Source organism: Diadema antillarum, unplaced genomic scaffold (genome assembly GCF_040938485.1).
Source record: "Diadema antillarum isolate AM-2024a unplaced genomic scaffold, OU_Dant_1.0 seq00001212_RagTag, whole genome shotgun sequence".
NCBI classification, from domain to species: Eukaryota; Metazoa; Echinodermata; class Echinoidea; order Diadematoida; family Diadematidae; genus Diadema; species Diadema antillarum.
This window is the reverse complement of record NW_027272004.1, coordinates 1,228,974-1,255,284: the sequence shown is the minus strand read 5'-3', so window position 1 is coordinate 1,255,284 and position 26,311 is coordinate 1,228,974. Positions and strand designations below refer to the sequence as shown.

General features: G+C 38.6%; 1 protein-coding gene and 1 long non-coding RNA gene across 3 annotated transcripts in view; both read left to right on the top strand.

The window, feature by feature from the left end:
• Window positions 1–26,311, top strand: part of LOC139744795 (uncharacterized) — a 329,121-nt gene that overhangs the window by 71,301 nt on the left and 231,509 nt on the right. The window lies entirely within an intron of this gene.
• LOC139744810 (uncharacterized) lies at window positions 1,205–11,799 on the top strand. Of its 2 annotated transcripts, XR_011711845.1 has the most exons (4): window positions 1,205–1,236; window positions 3,406–3,467; window positions 9,626–9,728; window positions 10,812–11,799. It is a non-coding gene; the product is annotated as an uncharacterized lncRNA (long non-coding RNA). The 2 variants fall into 2 exon arrangements; XR_011711844.1 differs by lacking the exon at window positions 1,205–1,236 and having other exon boundaries at window positions 2,949–3,467.

Here is a 26,311-nt window from a genome sequence, read left to right as displayed (position 1 = left end):
AGCAATTGCTTGTTTTTATGCATACGGATTCAAGTAAAAGGCTAGCACAAGCAATTGCTAGCGTTTATGCATTCGGCCCAGTGCTAGCGTTTTCAACAAAAGGGACGTCACGCATGTGCGAACACGAACGCAAAGGCGGGTGTGACAGCATGTATTTGAAAGGGCATATATGTGAGAAAACATTTCCTGATATTGCAAAAGAGCTAGAAAATGACACATACATTGATACACACATCACTACGCACACACATACTGTGTGATTCCCATTACTGCTTACAGTGGCCCGGATCTGCGTGCTAACCACTGGACATTTCAGTTACTTAAAAGAAAAAAATGATAATCACATTACTTAAGAGGAGTTTACTAAAGATGAATTTGAAAAATTATACCTAAAGTGAAACGTCCCACTTATTAAAGCAATAGCTTAAGTTAATTTTACAGGCTTGGAAATCGTAAGCAATTGCGAGCAAGATCAAGTAATAGGTCTGTTTTATGCATGTACGTTTTTAAAGTGCCAGTTTACCTTTGGTAGCAGTGATTTCATCAGTGTTTAAATTACGACATTTGATGTGTATGTATGGTTTCATTGTATCAAAAAACACACTATCATGCCAAAATTGCGCCGTAAAACGCTCAAAATTTGAAATAATCACGATCTTTCTGGTCGGTCTGGCTGACGCGTAACTGTACACGGTTCTCGTTCAGAGGCGTGTATATCTTCATCGGCCGTTGCTCTGTTGCGCAGTCGGCTACGCTCGGCGAGATTCTGGAGAGAGAGATCAGCCGCCGTGGGTTCGTCAGCCACGGTTCTCCACGATCCACCGCCACGATCTGTGTGAAGTGAGTGCGAGTTTCGCGCTGTACACTGAATGCAACTGCTTTGCTTTCACTGCGGGTACGGTGCAGCTGGCTGCTGACTGCTCGTCCTGTGTGTACGTACAATGTACACAGTACTGCATACTGTGTAATCTAACGTGTATAGAAATGATACAATCGGCGCGGGCACTATACTGGTGGTTTTATCGATGTTTTCATAGTACTGGGACTTGGGTCTCTACTTCAGAGCAAGAAAAGATATCGAAAGAAAGACAGCCGAGGTAGATAGGTCGAGGAACACTGCGATCTCCATTTATAGTTCCCAAATGACGGTGCAACAGTTACGGGCAAGAAAATGGCATACAGTAACTACGCCACGGTACATGTCCTCAGCTCACAGCCTTCTGATTTCGACTCGAGGTGAGTAGAGTGGTTGATGGATCATGTAGGCCCTAAGAACAGTTTCACCGACTGTGTTTTTACTGTTGGAAGAGGTAGATCTTCACACTCTGATAGACTTTGCTCCGTTATATACACAATAGGTCCTAGTTAGAGATTCTAGAGATTCTAGCCCTTATTTTTTTTTCAGTCAGAGAGTAGTTTGGGCAGATACTGTACTGTCTAGAGTGTCAGCTGTCGAGGCAACATCGCCATCGCATCGGTGAATAGTTTCACTTCTTCACTTTCTTGAAACATAACAAATTTATTCCAGATTGCATAACCTGATAATCCCGTGGATACATCTCACGAATCTCCTTAGGCTCAAAATTTAATCCTTTGAATGGTCCTCTACTAACTATGTCTATACAACTAACGACGCGTTTGTACACTAATGTAGTGGCTATGAGTTCTAGTACAAACAGTTTTCAACTTACTGGCAGCGTCATAACATGTGCATGGGCGTCATCGTAGGTGATTCATTATTCATGTCAAAAAGCAAAAGGTAGCAAGCATTTTTATTATTAGGTCTAGACTAAACAGGGTCTAGATGGTCTACGTATCATTGCACACTGCAAGACATCTGAAGCCACCGGGTACCGATAATGGTGCAATGACAATGTGTACAGACTCTACTCCCACGCGAGTCCCACCTCGAGACTCTAATATAATTAATAACCTTTTCTTGCAGCGTATACCGTCTCTCGTTTGTGAAATAGTTACACTTTTGGTCTGGATTTGCCCTTTAGCAAAAATAAGCATGTAGACTAACATTCTGATGCAGTTTAGAAATTGTTAATAAGATTTGCTGGGATGTAGGAGGAAGAAATCCTCACTGCATATGGGATGGTGAGTTGACGGTGCGGGTGGCGGTGTATTCGGTGCCCGAATAGCGAATACCGAATACCGAATACTGAATACCGAATACCGAATACTTCTATGTGAACGCAGCCTAAGAAGCATCTAATGACTACGTACTAGCAGAATGAGTAACCCCATTACATTAGATTCCTAGATGATCACATATAAGATTTTTACTACTACTAGCGGGTAGCATTTCTAACTGTGTGAGATCTAGTCTAAATTAGACCAACACACGGTTGAGCAACATTAACTGAGAATCAAGTTGGCCGTGTAATTGTCAAGTACCGGTAATCTTTGTTGTCATGCACCAACTAGACATCTAATAATACACAATAGTGCTTCATATCATGTTTCTAACAAATGTTTATACGCTACAGTTTACGTCTGTAACGTTAGGACAGGTGTAGATATTGCATCAAAATCTAGTATGACCGTAAATTTTGGTTAATGAAGCAACACAAATTGCTCTCAGGCCAGGGTGAGAGATACATATTTTATTTATTTCATTTTATTTTATTGTTATTCTTTTATTAATTTATTTTTTTGAGGGGGGAGGTGTTTACATTTATATTCTAGATTTAACGACAGACTGTGAACTGGGCCTATGATGTAGGCCTACTGTACCTGCTGTGCTGCACTGTTGTGTTTCTACTTGGTGTGGTTGGGATCCTCCTGAATACATGTACTCCCACTTGAGTTTGAACTGGAGCAGCCACAGGGTGGACATTTAAGCAAATATTTTATTGAGTAAAATCTATTTAGATTTAGCTGGATCAGTTAATCTGATTACAGAGGCTTGAGTTTCATCCCATGCTTTGATTGTGCATGGAAAGAATGTATTCCCGTGGACTTCTAGTCTGGAGGATCCTGATGGTACTTTGAACTGGTGAGAATGTCCGCATCTGCTTCTAATGAGTTTGGGTTTGGTGTGTAACAGATATTATTTAGCGTCTTGTGAATGCAAGTCAGACAATGTGCTTCTCGTCCTACTGAATTCTATATCCCCTTAAGAAAGGTCAAAAGTTGAGTGATGCTAGATTCTCTTCTCCATGTGTTGGTAACAATTTCAGTTTGTTCTGTGTGATTGATATTACCTACTGTGAAGCCTTGTCGGTGATGTAGATGAGGTAATTATGCCTTATTGCCTCATCTCATGGATCCCTTAAAGTTACAGCCATTGATTTATCAACTATTGACACATTCAAACATGTTCTAAATGTAAATCATCTTTGTTGTTTTTGATATGTTTTGATTTCTCTCTCTTCATTACCTCATTTACATTATCAGCTCAGATAATCTCGAATCAACACAGGCAGCTGAAAAGGAAGCTCAAGAACAAGCAAAATGAGGTTTGGGTTGTCCTGTTTGAATTTAGTGTTTTACTTTTTTTTTTCTTTCTTTCTTTGCTGGCACATCAGAACATTTGTGTTAAGAGTATCATTCATGTCCTTCTGCACATAATACATATGTGTGTGTCAACATTCAAATAAAAATTGACTTAGGTGTTGAATTGTTTGTGGCAACTGAGAATGATCAAATACTAGTAAGCTACTGATTGTTGATAGGTTATAGAAATTGCCACACCATCTATGAGACATCCTATATTCCAAGTACCAGTATGTAAAGCTTGAGGAAAAATTTAAAGAGGAAATCCAGTCCATGATTTTATATTAAGTTAGTCTGATAAGAAAGAGTAAAATATTATGAGTTCAGTGGTAGACATGCAATTTTGATCAAAATTGGATGAAGAAGTTGTGCTGTTCTTTGTTTTTTGTTTTTTGATGGGGGGCAACAGTTCTCGAACAGTCAATATGAATAGCAAATGGCAAAGTGAGCATGTTATACCCTCACAACTAGATATTATAGTTGGTACATAAATGTACATAATACCCGGTATTCTAAAATGATTCAACCAGGAATAACATCATGTTTCAGACTTCAATGGTAGAAACAATGAATTTTCATTTTTTTTTTTTTTTTTTACATATCAAGAGAAAATTGTGAGGGTATAACATGGTACGCTCACTCATTTGCATATTCATATACACTGTACAAGAAATGTTTTGCAGAAATTAGCAAAACTGTAAAATGTCATAACTTCCTTATTTTTCATCCAATTTCAATTTTGATCAGGCTTACATATTTGGACTGGTAGGTCTTATAATTAGGACACAGTTTGCAATGCCCAAACTAAAAGTCCTGACATCACCAGGATTTGGTCACATTCTCTAGTTTCCATTCATATATTCATGTAGGTATAAATGCAAGCTTTGGCTACAATATCAAGTGGTAGGTCCCTAATATTGGTAGGCCCTGGTTTATCAGGACTTGACCTTTCAGTGGTGACTCTGGTGCCATTGACCACCTAAGATCGTGGCTGGCCACCTGATATTGCCAACCTTGTGGCCTGGCTGGCCACCTGATATCATTGCTAGGGGCTTCACAGATTTTGTCAGCCAATTTTGCATCATACATACACTTTCATTTTATTTATTGCATTACTTTCATTTTATTTACTGCAAAGTATTGTAAATTCATTCCAGTCTTTCTTCCAACACGACACAATAATCCAAGGCATTGCGAGAGGGTTGTAGCATGTACTGTATGTATTGGTATATCTTTCTTTTCCTTTTTGAAGTGCCATAAGTGCTGAGAGGTGAACCTGTGTACTATACAAGTACCGGTAGCTACTATAAACTTTACGTATGTATGTTTTATTATTATTATTATTATTATTATTATTATTATTATTATTTTATTATATTATTACAGTTATTGTTATCGTTATTATTATTATTATTATTATCTTAATATTATTATTATTCATAATCCAAAGGCATTCCAAGGGTGTTGTATGCATGTAGGCCTACTTGGTATACAATCTTTTCATTTTTGAAGTGCCATGAGCACTAAAAGGTGAACCTGTTTATTATTATTATTATTATTATTATTATTATTATTATTATTATTATTATTGTTATGGTGTGCTTGTGAGGTGGTTTGCTGCGTTGTTATGAGTAAATGATGATAGATTAGGAGTGCTAGAGTGTTTTGGTAAAAGACAGAGTTTTGATATAGTACACACGTACATCTTGTGATTACTGATGCTGGCGTAAAGAGAGTTGGCTAAGCCGGAGTTTTACAATCATGAACATGAAAGAAAGAAGAGACCCTCATAATGCCAGTAGAAAGACTATACATGTGCTACAGGTGCTGCTATAATATACACTGTATATGTATAGGCCTGATGACAAGAAAGATACAGCACTTGATTTTTTCTTCTTTTTATTTTAATATTTTATTTTATTTCACTTTTTTTTTTTTTTAACCCTGTGACAAATTCCCAGAAAAAGCGCTAGACGAGAACGCCACATCGTTCGAGTTCTCAATGTGCACGGGAACGGCTGGGCGTGAAATTTTTCTGAACTTAGAAGCTAGTCTCAAGTAGAGACTGGCATGGTTAGCATTACGTGCTATCATTTTGTGTGTTTTGTTACTTCTGGCCTGCGCCTGAAACAGTGAGGAGAGAATTTGTACATCTGAGACATTTATTTAGCCCCGCAAAAGATAGATTTATCCTTCATTCACAATTTCTTGGGAAGCAAATGAAATCACATATCGAAAGAAAAACAAAGAGGTTGTATGTCGCGGCAAATATCGCCTAGCAACGCTGCTGTCAATACATAACAATACACATGCTGTGTTCGATCACATTCTTTTCTTTACACGCCATGTGTACGTCACATGCACAGTCGACGAATGTTCGTTGAGGCCGCGCCGAGGGAGCACGAGGTTCTCTATCAGAGCCTGTCTTTAGTACATACATGTAACCTCCTTTGGGAGTTTGTAGCACACTGGCTAGCACCGGCACCGCGTGAGCCCTAAAACTTCAGGACGCTATCTGGCAAAACTACGTGCTCCTGCACTTTACTCGAAGGAGCTTTTTTTCTTTTTTTTTTTCTTCTTGTAGTGTACTGTTCAACACCTCTTAGTAGGGGCCAAACCGGACAGGGGATTTTATCTTTATTATGAATATTTAAAACATTTTGTACTACAAGCTCATGTGCATTTTGCACTAAGAGGTTATTCGATTTTTGCTTGTCATGTGGAACCTTCTAAAAGTCGTGCTTGAGCATTTTTTTTTCACATCCCTTGCAATATACAACGTAAAAAAAAAAGGCATAATGTCGAATTTTATAGGGGTCCTATTGGCTATACATTGGGTAATGTGTGCATGTTTCATGGGGCTTGTATGTTTGAACACGCCCTATGTAGAATATATTTGTGAAAATAAAGCTGACATTTAAATGGCACATGGTGATTTTTTTTTAATTTTGTATTTACTTCTTTACTTATTTATTTATTTATTCATTCATTCATCATTCATTCATTTATTTATTTTAGCTCACCTGAGCCGAAGGCACAAGTAAGCGATTGCGATCGTTCTTCGTGTGGCATGTGGTTTACCGTTTGTGTCAGATTATTTTATGGCTGTATTGTTTTATAATTATTGGGAAAGTTTATAGGAATGTTTACGAATATAGGAATATAGAAATGCGTAAAAAATATCAAAGCGCTAAACTCAATATAACTGTAGATTATCATAGTTTGAATTGTCACTTAATCACATCTGCGAAAGGTGTGATTTCACGGAGCATGCGAACAACGATTTACGAAGGACGAGAATTGCAAAATCCAGCATTCGTATTTTAGTCTGCCAAAGATCGCCAAACGAACGCGAGTGTTCGGAAGCATTGTCAATTTTTCGCGAATGTCGCTTTTACTTCGGCGAGAATTTCAACAAAAAAAATCGGATTTTTTTTTTTGCGAAACGTTTTCCGCAAACTTGGTCGTAATTTGCTCGTGATTTGTTCTCGAAAGTGTCTTTAGAGCCTTGTCATATGCGCAAGACATTCGCAAGACACGCGCGATGTTCGCAATATGTTCGTGAAACCCCAAACATACCCCGAAACCTTGGAGAATGTCTTGCGTATGTTTCGCCAGATCTGTTTTTTTTTTCTTTCATTTCCGTTTTTCCGGTCACTTCACGACGTAACCGCAAACTCACAAACAACTCACATTCTCACAAACGTTTAGCGCATGTTTGGTGGATGTATGACCTACGTTTTCTACAAATCAAAATGGCAGCATACATCTAAACGTGAAACATTTATTAACAACTTTATAGTAAAAAAAAAAAAGAAATTAAAGACTAGCAAAGAGAAAGATATGTTTGATGTACAAAAAATCCCAGAATACACTTAAAATGAATCTTAAGTATGTCATAAATACATTTGAAACTCGAGATTATGTGTTGGAGGAACTGCAAAAAAAAACAAAAAAATCAGACGGTTTTACAGTGGAGATAGGGTCCTAAGAAAATACTCTAGGCACGCACACAAGAGGGAAATGATTAAAAAAAAAAAGAAAGGATGAATACAGGAAAGAAAAAAAAACAACTTCAAATCAAGACAGCTGAGACCTCTCCTTGGGTACATTTTTCTCCCATGATTGTTAAAAAAATTGCGTTGTTCGCATTTCCGTCACGTGTTCTTCATGGGTGCTGTTCGTTATTCCGAAGGTTCGTTATTCCGAAGGTTGGTTAATCCGAAACACACAAATTCCTTATATGCCTAGAGGTTCGTTAATCCGAACATTTATGGCGTTATTCCGAGGGTTCGTTAATCCGAAAATGAAATAGGGTTCGCTATTCCGAAGGATCGTTAATCTGAAAATGAAATAATGTTCGTTATTCCGAAGGTTCGTTAATCCGAAGTGATATGGTCCGTAACGAACCTTCGGAACAACGAGCTTTGTTTCATTTTCGGATTAACGCACCTTCGGAATAACGAACCTTATTTCATTTTCGGATTAATGAACCTTCGGAATAGCAAACCTCATTACATTTTCGGATTAACGAACCGTCGGAATAACGATCCTTGGGAATAACGAACCTTCGGACTAAAGAACCTTCTGAATAACGAACCGTCGGAATAACGAGCTGTAACCGTTCTTCGTCTACATTATGTTCACATATTGTACTTTAGCAATGATACACACGACATTCGCACATACGTCGTGAGAACTTCGCACAAATTGCGCAAGAATGGTTTTTAGTTTCATTGTCGGAACACATTCGGAAAAAAACTTTTCCGAATATTAGATTTTTCCATTCGCGTCCTTCGCAAATCGTTCGCGTGCTCCGTGAAAAACTTGTTCTTGAAGTTATGAGGGGGAAAAAGTAAGTTTTTTTATTGCCCCGTTGCTTACGATACTTCTTGATCGTGAAATTGTAGCGAAGTCCTGGTTTGCGAAAAACTCAAATCAATACAGTACTATAACAGTATGGAGTATTGTACATACAGAATGCTATTAAATATACGGGGTAGCACACTTACCTCGGTCATTTAGTTCCAAGTTTTGTTTTTGCAGTTCGATTAGGCATACAGGTATATTTTCGAACCGTAATGCATTGCTATTTCAAGTTATTATTGTTCGTTAACACTTGTGACATGCGTGGTGTATTTCACAATTATGACGCTTATACGATTTTCCCCCTCAGTTGGATGGACGACGGGAATTCTATAGTTGTAGGTAGCTGTCTCGTGCAGGTGCTAGATTTTTTGTTTTTGTTAATTTCTGTGTTTGTTTGCTTGTTGTAGTTCTCTTATACTTATATTCATTTATTTATTTATTGTTATTATACTATACATTACTATCATAATTATTATTTACTATCATCTTTTTCTTTTGTTGTTTTTTTTTGTTTGTTTGTTTTTGCTTGATAGGTGCGATTTATGATTAGCGGCGCGAATGAACTTGCACTCACTGGTATGAATTCCAAGTCATAGTAGACCATGTTTATAGGAGCTAAACGGCAGATCTTGATTGACTTAAATGTGATTTTATCGATGAACAAGAAATGATAAGAATACACTATGTAAATAGAGTACAGTGTACTAAGTATATTGTTAAAGGGGAATTAAAGTCTAACCTTAGAATTATTAATATTTTTTGTGTGATGAGAAGCGGAAATATTACAGAGGAAAAGCATACTGAAAGTTTAACAAAATGAAATAAGAATCTGACAATGAAGACTATTATATTGTGCTCATATAGTAATCTACATCAGTTTTCTAATTTTACAGTATTATTCAGTCTCATTCCTCGCCTCTTCAAAATCCATTTGGCCACCTGAAATTCTTTCTCAGATGTCCCAGCAGGCCACTTGAAAAAAAAAAGAAAACAAGAACACACACACACACACACACAAAAAAAAAAAAAAAAAACCGGGGGGGGGGGGGGGAGGGGGGAGGCAAGCCCTGGCGTTATCTAATGAATGGGTACTGATACATAAAAAGTTTTTGAGGTGTTTGTGAAAGAGAGTCAAATCGATATTGCTAACGGTTCTGAAAGTTGACTAAAACTGTTCGAACTGATTTGACATTTGCCATACTAAATGCAGGAATCCATTATTTCTTTCTCTTATTTTTCTATCGGTATATAGCATAAGCTTGCAGGCCGTAGAAATTAGAGACTCCATCCTCAAGAGAATATTTCTGACCGGGATAGTATACAGACTCGTGGCATCTAACAGACTGTCATGACAGGTAAATCAAATTTAATTACTTCTGTAATAGCTGACAGTCTTTTCTTTTTTTGTAGGAGTTGTGTGTTCATCAGCCGGTGTTCCGACTGCTGTCGGTCTGTGCAAACACTCAAGATGTTGTTAACCATTGTAAAATCCTTACTTCAGGTACACGTCACTCCAGGTGTAAATGCCCAAATTATCTGTAGGCAAAGTTAACAGTGGATAATATTCTGCAAGTGGCTGTTCAGCTGAGAAGCCATGATGCAAGGTTGCTTTTTCATAATCAAAGCCAGACAATGTCTTCGAAATACAGTGCACTCCCGTTACAACGAACACGGTTATAACGAAATTTCGTAATTTAATGAAGCAAAACTTGTCCCAGAATTATTGCCGTTAAAGTCTATGGTACAAAATTCGCTTATAACGAACACGGTTATAGCGAAATTTTCGTTTTAACGAAGTATTTTCCGAGCACCAATGACAAAGAAAAAAAAAAAGAAATATGCTGTGTTATAACGAAATGCGGATCGAGCGGAACAGACATTTTTATAGCGTCTCTGAATGGGCGAACGCTTCAATCACTGTAAGTTCGCTCCGTGTGTCACGCATAGATTCCAATGGGAACTTGCGTGATTATAATACATGCACAATAATCTAAAATCAAAGAGTTGCGTTTTATTGTTTCGAAGGTTCTTTATTACAAAACACACAATTTTATCCTCTCTTTTTAATACTTGAACGAAATTAAAAAGGTACCACCCCATTCCACATAGCTTTCCAGTGTATGATCAGTATTCAACAAATAGAATATACGCGGTTTCTTCTTTTTTTTTTTTTCGTTATAATTATTATGTATTTGTTCTGTTATAACGAAGTTTCGTTATAACGAAAGAAAACTGCCGGTCCCGAGCATTTTGTTATAACGGGAATGCACTGTACAATTCAAATTTCACAAAACGTCATAATCAACAGCATCCAGTATGTATTAAAGTGTCCTATCTTCATAAATGGAGATTGCAGAATACTCACTTTCAAGGAATTTATGTTATTTACTAATGAGAATTAGCATACAGTGTATTTGTCTTTCACATCATTCTATTAGAGCACACACCCAATCAACGGAGTGCATTGACATCGTAGAAGAAGTGTTTGGAGATGATGGTGATAAAGATGAAGAAAGTGAAGCAGATAAAGAAGGTGAAGCAGAAGAAGACGAGGGGAAAGGCGAAAAAGCTGAAGCAACACGTTCGTGCCTTCACGAAAAGATGCCCAGCGGTGTTGGCTTTATTTAGTGTTTGGACACTATCATCAAGGAGCTGGCAGTTGCAGATGGAGCAAAGCGAGCACAAATATTGAATTTCTTCTTTTTTTTTGTGAGGAAGGCTGCATAAGTATATATGTTTTGTTTTTTTTTTACTTCTATCGTGCTTCTTACAAGACAAGATGATAAATAATTCAATCGTGTAATTATTTCCCCTAAACACTTTTGCAAAATTGCTTATAACGTGTAGACTGTAAAACAAGTATTTGATGGATGTGAGGAGGTAAGAATAGATGCATAAAAGTATGTACATGAAAATGAGCAATAGAATTTCGCAGCTTGATGCTATAGAGTATATTTCCTATCTAGAAATATTGATATATAGTACAAAGAATGAAGACAGAATTATTTGACTTCTGTTCATGTGCTCATTACACATACAGCTGTATTTTACATAGAGATATTTCATGCATAAATAGAAAAAAATTAAAACATATTTGAGATCAAGAAAAAAAAAATTGTGATGTAATTGTAAGCTTGCTCCAAATCAATATATATGTTAGCACCGTCTAGGAATAAATCCAGATTGCAAACTCCGAGAAATAGTGTGTATAGCACTCTCGCCCGAAGCTCCTCCAGATGCTCTTCGCGGCGTTCCGCGACGTACGTTTGCAGTTGCCGCCCTAAGATGCCTTCCTCCAGGGCAGTTGGTCGCGTCCTCTTCCATGGACCGCCTCCAGCTTCCTCGGTTGCTGCTCACTTCGAGCCTCACTTCGAGCCTCGCTTCGAGCCTGACTTCCAGCTTGGCGTTTATGTGTGTGTGTGTGTGTGTGTGTGTTTTTTTTTTTTTTTTTTTTTTTTTTTTTATGCCTCCGCCACGAAGTGGTGCCGGAGGCATTATGTTTTCGGGTTGTCCGTCCGTCCGTCCGTACGTACGTCCGTCCGCTTTCGTTTACGCGATAACTTGAGTAATATTTACTGGAATTTTCCCAAACTTGGCCAAGTATGAAGTATGATGGGGCAATGATTTGATTAGATTTTGGGTGAAATCGGCTAAAGGTCAAAGGTCAAGGTCAAATCATGAAATTGTATCCGTTTACGCGATAACTCAAGACTGGATGGAGCAAATTTCACCAAACTTTGTTGGAGGATGATGTACGATGGGACAATTACTTGATTAGTTTTTCAGTGGAATCGGACAGAGGTCAAAGGTCAAAGATCAAGGTCAAATCCTAAAATTTATCTGTTTACGTGATAACTCAAAACTGGATGAAGCAGCTTTCACCAAACTTGGTCCAAGGATGATGTATGATGGGACAATTAGTTGAGTAGATTTTAGTGACATTGACAAGAGGTCAAAGGTCAAGGTCAAATGCTAAAAATGTTGCTATTTCCCCCATATCTATGCAATGCCCGCAGTTATTTTCTTGAAACTTAGTGTAGACATGTACTACTGCATAAAGATTCTCCAGAGAGATTCATGTCATAAGGTCAAAGGTCAAAAGGTCAAAGGTTAGGTGAAAATATTGCAATATCACTTTTTTCGCAAATGGTTCAATGTATCTTCATGGAACTTGGTACATATGCATGTACTGACTGGCAGGGATTATCTAGGGAATTTAGGGGTCATGGGTCAATAGTCAGGGGGTCAAAGGTCAAGGTCAACTCCTCAAAATGTTACTATTTCCCTCATATACTAGTATATGCAATGATTGCATCATTAGTTTTAAGATTTAATATATGTACATGTATTACTTTATGGAGATTCTCTTGGAAATTTCCAGCCAGAAGGTCAAAGGTCAAAGGTTAAGGGTCAAAGGTCAGGTTTAAATGAAAAAAAATATATATTTTGTACTGTAATTACACTCTTTCTTCATACCTTAAAGATTATACTCAATGCATAAACTTATAATAAGGTCGGTCAGAAGTCCAGTAAAAATTTTCAATTCCCCAAATATGTGTACCTGCACTCTTTAATAGACAATTATAGCAAACCCAGTTCGTGGAAAGTGATCATTCAAGATATTTCTGACAAACCTGTTAATTCGATATTTTGCCAGTTATGTGAAACTGTCATCACACATTGTGAAGACATTGTACTATACACCTATTGGGAGAATCATGCATTATGGCGGAGGCATCAGTCGCCATAGCGACATTTCTAGTTTTCTATGTTGCCCACCGTCAAGTATTTTTCAGATGTTGTTCAGCCATAATTGTGTGAATTTATTACATTGCACGCACAGTACTAGTTATGCTGTTGGGTGTGGTTAGTAATCCTATAAAACATTACATGTACAAGGCGGATTGTGACCTACGCTACGGACTGATGTCCATCTCCCTCATCACGAATGTAAAACGGCAGCTCGGGTATCTGGTCGTCACTAGAGCTTTCCATAATGAAGCAGTGGCGGATCCAGAGGGAGGCGCAACCGGCGCACGCCTCCCCCCCCCCCCCCCTTTATTTTTCCTTACAAACAAAAGAAATTGAAAAAAAAAAGAAATGAAACCCGGAAGTGGCACCAGAAATTATAGTTGCGCCCCCTTTACAGAATTCCTGGATCCGCCCCTGCGAAGGGTGTTCAAACAAATACACTGTACTAGTACAGTACGTGAATGTATGTGATGATACACTACTACAGTTTGTAGCCAAAAAACAAACAAAAATGCGAATAACCTTATCCAATATTACATGTATTGGGAAAATGTAGAAAATGGAGCACTTTATAAGGACTTCAAGCTTTCCGTCCTTCAATAATCTTCGTCAGTAGAAAATAATTATGGTCTCCAAGAATACTTAGCTGTTGGTGTGCAACGAATCTTTGCTTTCCCACCCACGGCCTGGATAGCGGTTTACAGAAGTAGACCCTATTGTTTTTTGATGATGCGCTCCTAATCCGATGTTTCGTTGTGGATTAAATCAAAGCGCAATGACTTTCATGATGTTGCTCGAAGGTCAATGTCACGCATTGATATGCATGTAAAGATACATAGAGGTCAAATTAGTCATAGTGCCTACATTTATATTCTAATAATGTAGTTATATGAATGTTGATTCATCAACATGTATTTTTCCGATGCTCCTTTTCATTGTATTCTATGCCTCACTCATCCCTTTTATGTTTTCATTTTCATCTTGATATTTGTGAAATCTTATTGTTGCCCACGATGATTTTTTTTTCATCATCGCAAAAAACTTGAGTAAGGTGTACATCCTGAAAATGTTTTCGAATAAATGAACGTTCTCAGAAATTGTTAGAAATATCTTTTGCGATATATTATATGTTGTGTCATTGCCCTAAAGGGTAAGTCCACATTGTAATACACGTGTATATAGGTCACAAGAATGAAACGGGAAAGTTCACGCGAAGAATCTTTCAATTCTGAGGTGACCACTAAGTTTGTGTGTGAAAACTGGGCTGTGGGTCGGAGGCCAGGGCAAGCCACATCGGAATGGGGTTTGAGGAAGAGTAAGTGGTACAGAAGTGACTAATGTCTTGGTATGAACAAACAACATGGTATGACTTGCTATCAAAAAACATGATCTTTGTCAATCAATAGTAAATTCAAGTCATTATTTTTTTAAATTGTATTTATTTTTATTGGGGGTGGAGATGGATTTTTTGAGGAAATTTCACTGCAGTGGTGAAATGCTCTATACATGTACAGTAGTACGCAAAATGGTATGTGCTGAAACAGACATACATGTACGCGCGTACACACGCACACACACACACACGCATATGTAAACACACGAATACAGTATATGATTTGGACCATGCAGCACGCACGTGTGTGTAGACCCTATGTTTGATCATATTTGCACATTGGAGGCAGCTCTGATGGTATTTGGCAACGAAAATAGTATACACTGTACAATTTACAACCAAATTAATGCAGTTATTACTTCTGTAGACGAATGATAGTCTATGTCATTGGATGGAACCAAAGATGACCATATAGTACAATTGTATTTTGAATGTGTTTTATAGGGAATCCTATACATGCAATTACCCCACGGGGGAATAAAAGAAGAAAGGCGAATGACTTATTGGCTTTACAAATTGTACAACATACCAATATCATTTTCAATGTAGGCCCTCTCCACTCATTGACTACTCTGAATCACATCTCCATGCCCTTTTTCTCCCTCCCCCATTTTGGGCTTTCATTCAGTAAGGTTCGATTTATTTAGCCTCTTGGACCCTCACAACATGGAATGCACAAAACCTGGTGCAATTTGTAAACTGATTTATGCACGTGTAATCATGTTGCATGTATGCATAGGCCTAAAACGGTCGACCTTGTCTGAGCGTCGGTGGAAATAAAGTAATTAGAAATATTCTTTATTTTTATGGTTTGTGAAACTGGAATTCATGTGCCTAATTGGAAACTATAGCTTTCCTCCCTGACACCACGAATCAAGCAGAGACTCCAACTTTCCCGCTTTCGATGGGAGATCTCCCGCCGAAAGCCCATTTTTGCAAAATCTCCGTTCTCCCGCTTGAAATGATTTCTTACTTAGTGTCATCGAAAAATAAGCCTTAGATAGCAAGAGATAACATCTAGAACCCTAGAGGTGGACCCCGGCCACAAGGAACTTCGCGCTTCGAGCACATCAAGTTAGAGTCTCCCGTTTGCTAGGGGTTCCGGGCGGGAGAATCTCCAGATCAGAAGGTGCTTGGGGTTGGAGTCTCTGCGAATGACGATTCTCGAAGCTTGTACATGTATTGTACATGTGCAGCAGTCAGTGCAGAATAGCAGGGTGTACAATGTACAGTCTACTACATTGTGCCGTCGGAACTTGACAGGTCAATGAACTTCTGGTCTTAGCGATGAGGCACAGACACAATGTGCTCGTGTGTGGGGCTTGTGTGTGTGTGTGTGTGTGTGTGTGTGTGCCCGTTTGTGCGTGTTACCCCAATGGATGATTATAAGCAAGATGAAACTGGAGGCAGAAACCTGGTGAGGATTAGTAGGCGGGTTGGGTGCACAGAACGAGCTCTGTGGTTGGGCGGCTGTCTGTAAATCTTCGTAATAAAGTCGTAACGTACGTGTGTGTGTGTGAATGTGTGTGTGTGTGTGTGTGTGTGTGTGTGTGTGTGTGTTGTCACCGCCGTCTCCTTTGGCCGAACACCAAGGCGCAGGCACGTGTGTGCGATAACCGGCCAAGGAGGTATGAGAGAACCAGGCGGTGAAGGTCATTCGCTCGTCTGGAGTACAAACTATAGTACAACTACATGTATACATCAGCATATCAGCAAGAAGTACAGCTGTTGTACCAGAACACACTGCTTGTGTACCGATTCATACACTTCTGTTGTATCATAATTATGAATCTCACATTTGTTTCAAACTTTTGCTTCTAAGTCAGTGCAATGATGAATAAAGAGAGAAGATCGAGACAGAGTTGCTAGAGAGTAGGGAGAGGGATTTGGATATTGTTATAGGCTATATTTCATAAAATTAGGTTTTCTCTAGCAACCGCTGAAAACTGTGGTCTTGATTCACATAAACAAGGAATCTTTCCTGTATTTAAATTCTATATAATTCTATAATTCTAATATATATATATATACATATGTGTGTGTGTGTGTGTGTATCTCTAAATACATATACATAGAATCTATACAATAATGTATAGGGTCTAATTATGCATAATTGTATGTATAAGAAAGATAAATGTGTTGCTTGAAGGATTGCATGGTGCAGTACATGAGGGAGAGAGGTAATTTGCGGTGACACCATGAGTGTAGTCCTTTTCCGGATCTTTGCATGGCAGAATAGCCCAGAAAGAGGAGTGGGGTTATAAGGAGGGCAAAAAGTGAAGAGTTGGGGACAGCAATGATGGGCTAGAAGTTGTAGTTGCACTGGTGGAGACGGTAAGAAAGGGTTCAACGTTGTGAGGAAGAATAGAGTGAGGATCAATAATCGAGTAAAGATGTTTGGACATCGTTGGGAGAGGAAGATGAAATAGCAGGGAAGAGGGAGGATTTGAATAACTTTGGAAAATCATGGAAATAGGGGAAAGAGGTGAAGATTCATCGAACCAAAGAGAAAAATGAAGTCAGCGAACAATGTGGAATGTGGAATCAAACGGAGAAAAGATGAATACATCCGTGAAGGAAAGGTAAGTCGAGGAGAGATGAGACTATAGTTGAGGGGGGGGGGGGAGAGAAAACTAAGAGGATCAAGAAGACGAAAGAGAAGAATAAAAGTTGAGAACATGAAGCGTAAAGGGGAGGAAACTTGAGTAGATCCTAGAAATAAATGCTTCAGAGAGAAAATTGTGGAGAGGATAATTCATGGCAGTGAAATCCTGAAGAGGTTCCTGTAGGAGGGAAAGGGAAAGAATAAATAGGCCTACAAGTGTAGTCTTGAGGGGAGAAGGCAAGAGAAATATAAACCTGAAAGAAACATGTGAATTGATATGTTGGTCCTCAAAAGGACCGTTGGGTTGTATGGATTGGAAGCAAAACAATTTTACATGATTTCACTCTCTATACCCAGTCATTGGGCTACAGTGAGAAAGCGAAAGCTCCAAAGCAGTTGTAATACACTGTAATTTGTACAGTACGGACTGCAGATGTGCATAAAAAGACATGAATAATACAACATTCCTGTATTGCACCAATTGTGGATACCTAGTTATTGTACTGTACTATGCTGTACGTAGTATCTCTTTCTGGTACCAAGGTCCAAGGAGGTATACCTCCTAGCTAGCACAGTAGTGTATCAAGTACACTGGAGTACAATATTGTAAACTAAAACTAGTAGTGCCTTCGCAGTCAGCTGCGTTCATCAAGTATCGACAAAATGCCTCCCCCTTTTTATAATTTTTTTGGGGACAATTTGCGAAGCCCTAAACACAATGGTTCTCGTTTATAGTCGGATCCCAAGATCCCATCGGCATCGTATCGGACTTGCGTTGATACATACGCTAAATTGCACGCACGGGACTACGGCGCTGCAGTAACAAACCGATAATTTCTATAAAAGTCGGGTTAGTTTTTGCCCTCCAAAATAGAATGATATGTAGAGCATATCAACATTGTTCGTTGCCGAAACATGCTGAAACATACTCAGAGAACACACACGCACACAGTACATGTAGGCGTACATGAACCAGCATACGACTGTGCAGCGCACCAAACGCGAACAGCTCGTCAGACTGGATGGACGAAAGTCGAAATGCCAACTGCAGCATGCAACAAGCTTGCAGCGCATAACACACAGCGCGGGTACGGTACCTGTTTGCTATGCGTGTATCAATGCAACACAGTAGCTTCTATGGGAAGCATCGTATACCACGGCGTTGGGTTACGTACTTCCACGGCGGATAGTACGGATGGATAGCGAGTGGAGCTCCGCTGTAAGTGATCACCCCTACGGTGGCGCTCTTCAATAAGCTTCAAAATTTGTGGATTGACCGTTAGAAAACTCCTGAATTCAGTAAATAGTATGCCTACATTTTACGTATTTTAAATTACTTAACATTACTCATACTGATTAAGATTTTCACAGTGGTGATTTTAATCCTTAACTCACACTTTGGAACCTGATACAAAAGGAAAACTTGTACTGAACCAAAGGAAAACTGGCACTTTAAGCAAGTGCTTGGTATCTAAACAATCAATTGCTTGCAGGCAGAAGCAATTGCTTGATTGTACGCATACAGATTCAAGCAAAAGGCTAGAACAAGCAATTACTAATTTTTATGCATGCGGCCCATTGGCTGTGTCATATGTGACCGTGCATCACAAAACCAACAAAAAGTCGCACATATTGATTTTATGTCAGTATTCATTAGTGCAGTAGCTGAGATGGGTCTCCTTATTGTAGCACTGAAACATCGTGGGTGGGGGAAGATTTTTCAGAAAACAGATTTAACACGCAACGGAAGGATTTTGTTTGGCGAATTGTTATGTGTATGTGATTTGTATAACATACACTAACATTCAAATACACATCCCCACATTTCGGTCTATTGGAGAGGTTTCAAATACATACACGTAACAAATACCATCAATATCACTCACACAGCTATAACCATGCAAACCAATAAATTCACTCATAAGCACCAGATACAGTCATATTCATGAGTAAGCTTGACTTAAATATGATGAAACTGAAAGCTTTCAATATAAAGGAACTAAACTTATAGTACATGTATCTACATACAGTAAACGTAATCCCAATTCATCTTATTCTATTCTGAGGGTTTCGCTATTCAGTGTTTTATTTGTGTTTTAGCCAATTAAGTTCGCTTCTCGAGGGCCATCCTCCTCGTTGGATTGGCTAAAATACCAAAAGTTGTGGAGACTGTCAAAAGTTAGGATGCTCAACACCTCCTCTTTCTTTGAAGAGCGGGAGTAAAATGAGCAGTAATAGAATAATTCCATATATTTAACTTCAAAGACTTACGGGGTGTTGCAAGAAAGTTGCAATCAATTGCAACTTGCAACTGATTGCCACTGACCAATCAAAATCATTGTTGCATGCATGTCTTCTTAATAGGGCAGACCCTGAGCCAATCAGAATGGTTGTTTCAAAATTAGCAATTATTTGCAATTTATTGCAACTTTCTTGCAACACCCCATAAGTAATAATAATAATAATAATACGGTCTTATTTACCCAGGATGGCCTCTTCAGTGTTACCACTGCTCTACCAGAGGGCCCTGTCATTATTATTACCCTAGCGTTGCCAGGTACCCATTTATACACCTGGGTCGAGAGGGACATGGTGGGTAAAAGCATCTTGTCCAAGGACGTAAGCACTGGGCGGGATTCGAACTCGGGTCCTCCGATCGGGAGTCGGGAGTCTTATCCACTATGCCACAGCGCCCCCTAAGTCTAATAAATGAAGCGATCAAACATGGTTTGTAGCCTATACTATAAGATCGGCCCACTATCCGCACAGTCTGTGAAAAATAAAGACCAAGAAACAATCAAATGTGACCCTGCACCACAAAACCAGCAAAAAGTCGCCAGACATGGATTTTCAGTGAAGGGCAGATTCTGAAAGAGCAGACTCTAAGCTTTAAAAATGATGTATAACTCAATTCAAATGGACTCCCCTACTAACCTACCTAAATACTGAAAAGAAAGCACACGTTCTGGAAAAGTGTGAACTGAGAAAAGAGACTCTGAGGTACACGGTCTATTCAAACGCTTAATCTTTACCAAGCCGTGCTAGCTGTGCCATGAAAGGGACAAAACACAGGACGTAAACCACCGGAGCAACAACAATGAAGGGATTATCAGATTAAGCTGAAATTAAGCATCTTCTATAAGCACATTCTGCCCAAAACTATCATTTAATTTCAAAGCAGTAGCATCATCCTTTCAAAAGTTATTAGACTTGAAAGTGAAGAGTGCGCAAAGGATTTCAAGACATGAAAAGCGACCATTCTACTCTTCCATCAAAAAGGGTTGTAGAAAAACTGCTAAAAACACATTTTTCCATTCATGTTGAGATACAAAACTGAAGAATAACGTAGAAGAAGGATAGCTCTTTCAGAAAAAATGAAAAACTCAAGATTTACTTGGTTAAACCATTGCACCTTTTTTGAGTCCTCACTTAAAATCAAGGGATGCGACTTTTTGTTTGTTTTGTGGTGCACGGTCACAAATATACTAACGTGTCATGAAATTAGCAGTTTGAACTTGTTAACAAATAGGCTGTTTTCATTTTCGTCTGTAATTGCTTATGTATTTTCATGTATGCATTTATTATTGACATTTTGTCTGAAAACATGCAGTTTGATTTTGTTAACACTTTTCTTTTTGTTCAGGCAAAATGGAATTCTAAGTCTGAGCTCACTTGCCTCGAATTCATCACCTTTTGGCTGAACTCTATCTTCGCTCACGCTGTAGCACCCTCTACAACCACCAACAGCACTCAACTCCAGAAATCGCCACCTATATTCGTAGTGGGGACACACCGAGAAAGTGTTGATGATAGTGGAAAGGTGAGAAGAAACAAGGGTAGATGAAATAATTATTCATTACTCAAATCCTGTAATAAATTTCTTTTGAAAGAGGTAATTTTATAGGGAGTTTTTTTTTTCTTTTTTTTTTGGGGGGGGGGGGGGGTAATTACAGGGTCCTAACGATAATCCCTAAGAGTCCTTCATGAAATACGAAGTGGTCGGCATACAAATGCTATCCTCATGGTTCAGTTTTGTCTATTTGACTGCCTACGACACTCCTACTAATGTTATTTCATGACATAGTCATTATCATAGACTGCCGGGTTTGCTAAACGTGTATTCAACCTGCAGTCCTAGAATGCGAGATACCTGTAAGAATGCTTGACTCGAGTTATTTTTTATTTCTATTTTTGTCAGTAATGTCACGCGTTTAACGTGGAACGGGCAAGAAACCCAAATCCACGTCACAAATCGGCATGCTCTAAATAGATGGTGTCCAGGCTTTATACTTATTTCATTTTACTGTCACAGGGCACTAATAGCCTTGCCCGCAGAGGCTGAACGGTGTTTGTACCGACCGCCTAATGTTTTTATACTCTTGTTTTATGTGGCTTAAAGCTATTTCGAGGGTGCTGAATGCATATCCGGATGATGCAACTCTCGCATTTTTCAGGACTTTTAGACATTTAAGATGACCTCCAAAATGAACGCCAAAGTCTGGATTCTCATACATTTCTTATAAATGATGGCAAATAAAAAAAAAAATGATGGTTTTAGTCAATGTGAAGCATTTTGAATCTGATTCTCGATGAAAAAGAAAGAAAGATTAAACCTTTGCATTCATGAGGATATTGAAATATCGAAAATGCCTGAAAAAACATGACATCCCGTTACAAGTGTTTCCTTACAAAATGGTAATAACAAAAAAAAAAAGAAATAAATAGATAAATAACAAATTCTGCCCAGGACTCCTTCACTATCCGACTTGGACTTCAAATCGTATTCAGCAGAAGCGTCATACGAGGAGACAGTATAGAAACTGATACAAATGAACAATTATTTTCATGGCTCAAACCATTTTCAACATTTTGACAAATATTGCTCGAACTGCAATATCACTACACACACACACAAACACACACACACACACACAAACACACACAATTATAAACATATCATAGAATCTCAGTGCATTTTACTGGTGCATAATGCATGCTATACAACTACATAGATATTGTCGTATAGTGATTTCCCAATGTCCTTTTTCTTCGTATGTTCATTTCTTTCGTCGTTTCACTCCAATGCCTAAATGACTAACACAAATTTCCAGATGTCATAAATATAACTTTCATTGCCAAAACAATGTTAAGTTTTAGATTTTATCTGAAGTTTTATGACATCAATCATGAATTGATGTTACTACTTAAGCATCATTTTTTTCTTAAATTTTGTTTGCTTTTTTGTTTTTCAAGTCATGCTTAGTACTCTTTCATTTAATTGTATTGTGATTTCACTGTTACTTGATCTTTAAAAGAGCAAACGTATAGATGAATGAACTGAAACATTGACTGCTGTTATCCCTCAAGAACAAACAAACTGACATTAATGGAGATCGATTAGTTACCAAACAATAACAACCCAGCCTAGTCCAGTTCTGTTACTAACTTCACCACTGCATATTCCTTTCTCTCTGTCTTTCTCTCCTCTCGTTCGTTTTAAGACCGAAGAAGTAATGACCTTATTTTATGATTTTCTTTATTTGTGCATTGATAGGTGGAAGACGCCTTCGAGAAGATTAAGAATGCGGTGAAAAACAAGCCGTACCAGAACCACGTGATACCTCAATATTACGCTGTAGAAAACAGTCTCGGGGAGGCTGATGAGCAGGTGCAACTAAATTTCGTATTGTTTAACCCTTTCTGTGTCTTCATGGTTCCATGAATGATGTCCCGTCACTGTACAGGCGTGCTAACCTGGAAAAATTAAACTGTACATTACTTGCATGTGAGACCATTCTGAAGCAAATAATTTTCACACAACAAGAAATAATGTACTCTTAAATGAATCCCACAAGGATTGGAACAATCATCCCCAAGCATTCCCGCTGATCTCCACTGAGCAGTTACTAGCCATCCCCTTTAAATTGAACAGTACTCGGAAAGGCGCAAGGACTATTTCGATACCGAAGAAACACATATAATAATTATTGCTGGAATAATCAATGCAGTGAAAGATTCATTAATCTGAATGAAGCATGCGGCTGGAATAGGGAGGTAACTGACACCTTTTGTGTGTTTAGGTGCGTATTATCAAAATTTTCCTCAAACTCGCACTGATGTGTTCCACTTATATAGCTGCATTTACTGAACCAACATGTCTATGAAGGTGAACTTGTCCTTTAATACTTCTTTAAATAGCAACAACGACTGAAAATTTGTTACTGGTTGGTAATGTTTTGTAACAAGTAAATGAAGTCTATACTATGCTGGTTCCTACGCATAATTGTTATTATACTATAACAGGTTGTTCTTTTGCTGCCCCCAGATTGCTAATCTCCGCAAACACATCGAGAGAGTGGCAGAAAAAGAGCAATACATGGGACAGGAAATGCCGATTAATTACTTGCTCTTCGAAGAGGCTGTGCCTGCTGCGCAAATAGTGAACTTTATCTCCTTCGAGCAGGTACGGTGCGACACTTTCCATCCGGTTTTCTTGACGTGATGAATATCAAAAGCACTGGACCTGCGCACAACCGAGTAGTACTTACGACTCTTTAACGCCCATTAGTCCCGTACTATCCACAATCCATTCTATTTTCGTCTCATCCGCAATCCCGTATAATACTCTCCATAATCCCAGTATGTCCTTAATTCCGAAATGTCTGCGATGCCCTATTGTTCATAATTCTACGCTGTCCATAATCTCCTTTAAGTAATAATCCGGCGCTATCAATGATTCCGTAATTCAAAACCATAAGTCAGTGCTATTGTTGGGTTTGTTTGTTTGTTTGTTTGTTTTTTCGTTTTTGTGTCCTTAGACACCTTCCCCTAAAAAAACAATAACAAACAAAGTCATCAACAATATTGATCCCGTTTAAACTCATATTTTTCTGCTATGAAAATGGGGGTCTTTTTTCTTCTATGCCGCTATTCTGTACTAGAACAGTCGTTCTCTAATTTCTTCCATTTGATTAGTCGTCAGTAATGTGATGGCAATATGTTTTTATCCTGTCTCCTACAGGCTAGAGAGATAATGCGGCCTTTTGGTATGGACAGTGACGAGGAGCTGGTCACCATGCTCCATTTCTATCACGATCTCGGGTTCATTATCTACTTCGGAGAAAAGGGCAAAGAGCAGGAGAAAGAGAACAAGAAAGAGAAGGAGAAGGAGGATGAGGAAGAGAAGGAGACAGAAACGAGTCACCTAGACAACCTCGTTATCCTCCAGCCGCAGTGGCTCATCGACGTCTTCAAACAGGTCATCACAGTGCTGAAGCACGACAAAAGAGTAAGTTTTATCGCTGAAAGGTCAAGTGAAAGCAGCATAATAGCGTGTGGTTAAGTAGAAAAGCACAAAACAATGTATTCGAGATTTTATTCGATCTACCGCTATCAATGGCCACCAGAATTTTAAGACTGAAAGTCTAGTTCAGGATCAATCATGACTTTTGCATATTAATACGTCGTGACTGGATCATGTTATCCAATTATCTTGATGTACAAGTATGTATCAGTTTTTGCACCGTTTCGTTGTTGTTGTTATTGTTTTAATTGATCTAAATGATCCTGATGCAAGATCTAAGAGTTTAGCTATCTATAAGTGATAGATTCTATTTTGAAATGGATTTCCCCCAATTTCATGACATGTTAACAAATATATAATGAGTTTAATCGTCACATGTGCCATGCTTCATTGAAGATTTACTTTAGTGATAGCCTTCTAATCTCGTTATACCATTGGTAGGACGGCATTGTCAGTGATGCTTGGACCAAGCTGGAGGATGAAGGAATACTTCAAGAGTGCCTAATCGATTACATGTGGCAGGGCTCCCTGGAGCAGAAGGGCTTCCTCGTCAAACTCATGGAAAAGTTTGACCTCATCTGTAAAGCTCCGCCCAAGAGTCCTGAGAGTGCCAACGGCGGTGCAGAAACAACGGTAACTCGTCGCATGATAAAGATCTTGCTTGCTAATGGCAAACTAGGGATGTGTTTATGATTAATTCCTAACTTCTTACACATAAAACACGGTTGCGTCCCAACTTACTTTGAGGAAGACACCGTTTCAAACCGCAGATTCAAAACATAAGAAGGTGCATTCACGATAACTTTGAGGGGGGGGGGGGGTCATTAATGCAAATCACGTTCACTATCGGCACTTCTCTCCAATTGCGTTAAACGGGAAAGCATAATCATAAAACTATTAAAAAAAGACCATATTCTGACGCCATCTCAACTATTCTCGGCTCACGTGAAGTAGCAACGCATGCTGAGCAGTTCTTTATTATAAGTTGTATTAGATGCTAATAATTTTAGAACAACGTGCAGTGTATATCACGGAATCGGCTCCTTTCTAGAGCTGGAAAAAAAAAAGAGCGTAACATTATTCCAGGCCTATAAACGGGGTTTAGGTCTCTTTGCTCTTGATCATCGCTTCAAAATACTGAATCTGCATTGGAATATTCAGCATTATGACGGCAATATTATGTACACAACAGCTGCACTGTGCGAAGCGTGACGTGTTGAGTGCTTTTCATCGAGCCAGACTTTATGCAGCTGCAGAAGTGTCCCACTGGAGAATGGCGCCTTATTATTTTATACATCATTGTATTGATGTTTATCCCTTCCACAGGTCTCCTTTTTCTCAATTAGAAATTGCGATAGGTAAAGGGATCGTACAGTTTTGGTTGAGACCTAATTTCAAGTTTCTAACATTTTTTTAGTTAGATAATGAAAAACCTCTTATAAAACATGAAAGAGCATGTAATTCTATGAGGAAGTCAGCGTTTATTTGATGAAAATTGGTTTTGAAATGGCTGAGATATCCAAACAGAGCGATTCTAATAAAGTGTGGGACCCACACTTTATTACGATCCCTTTGTTTTACTTTGTTTTTGGATGTGTCAGTCATTCCAAACCCGATTTTCATCAAATAAACTTTGAATTCCTCTTAAAATGGTATGCTCTGTACAAGTGTTTTCTTGGTATCTCGCAAAAAGTTAAAAGCCCAATTCTCATCTCCACCAATACTGTACCATCCCTTTAACATAGAACACATTGTGGTAGGTGATGCGTTTCAGAGGGATGTGAAAACGAAATTACCATGTATATGGGAATTAACCCTTTCTACGCCAATGAGTAAAATGTGCACTAATTTCACACACACATCTATAGCCAGAAATTAATGTGGC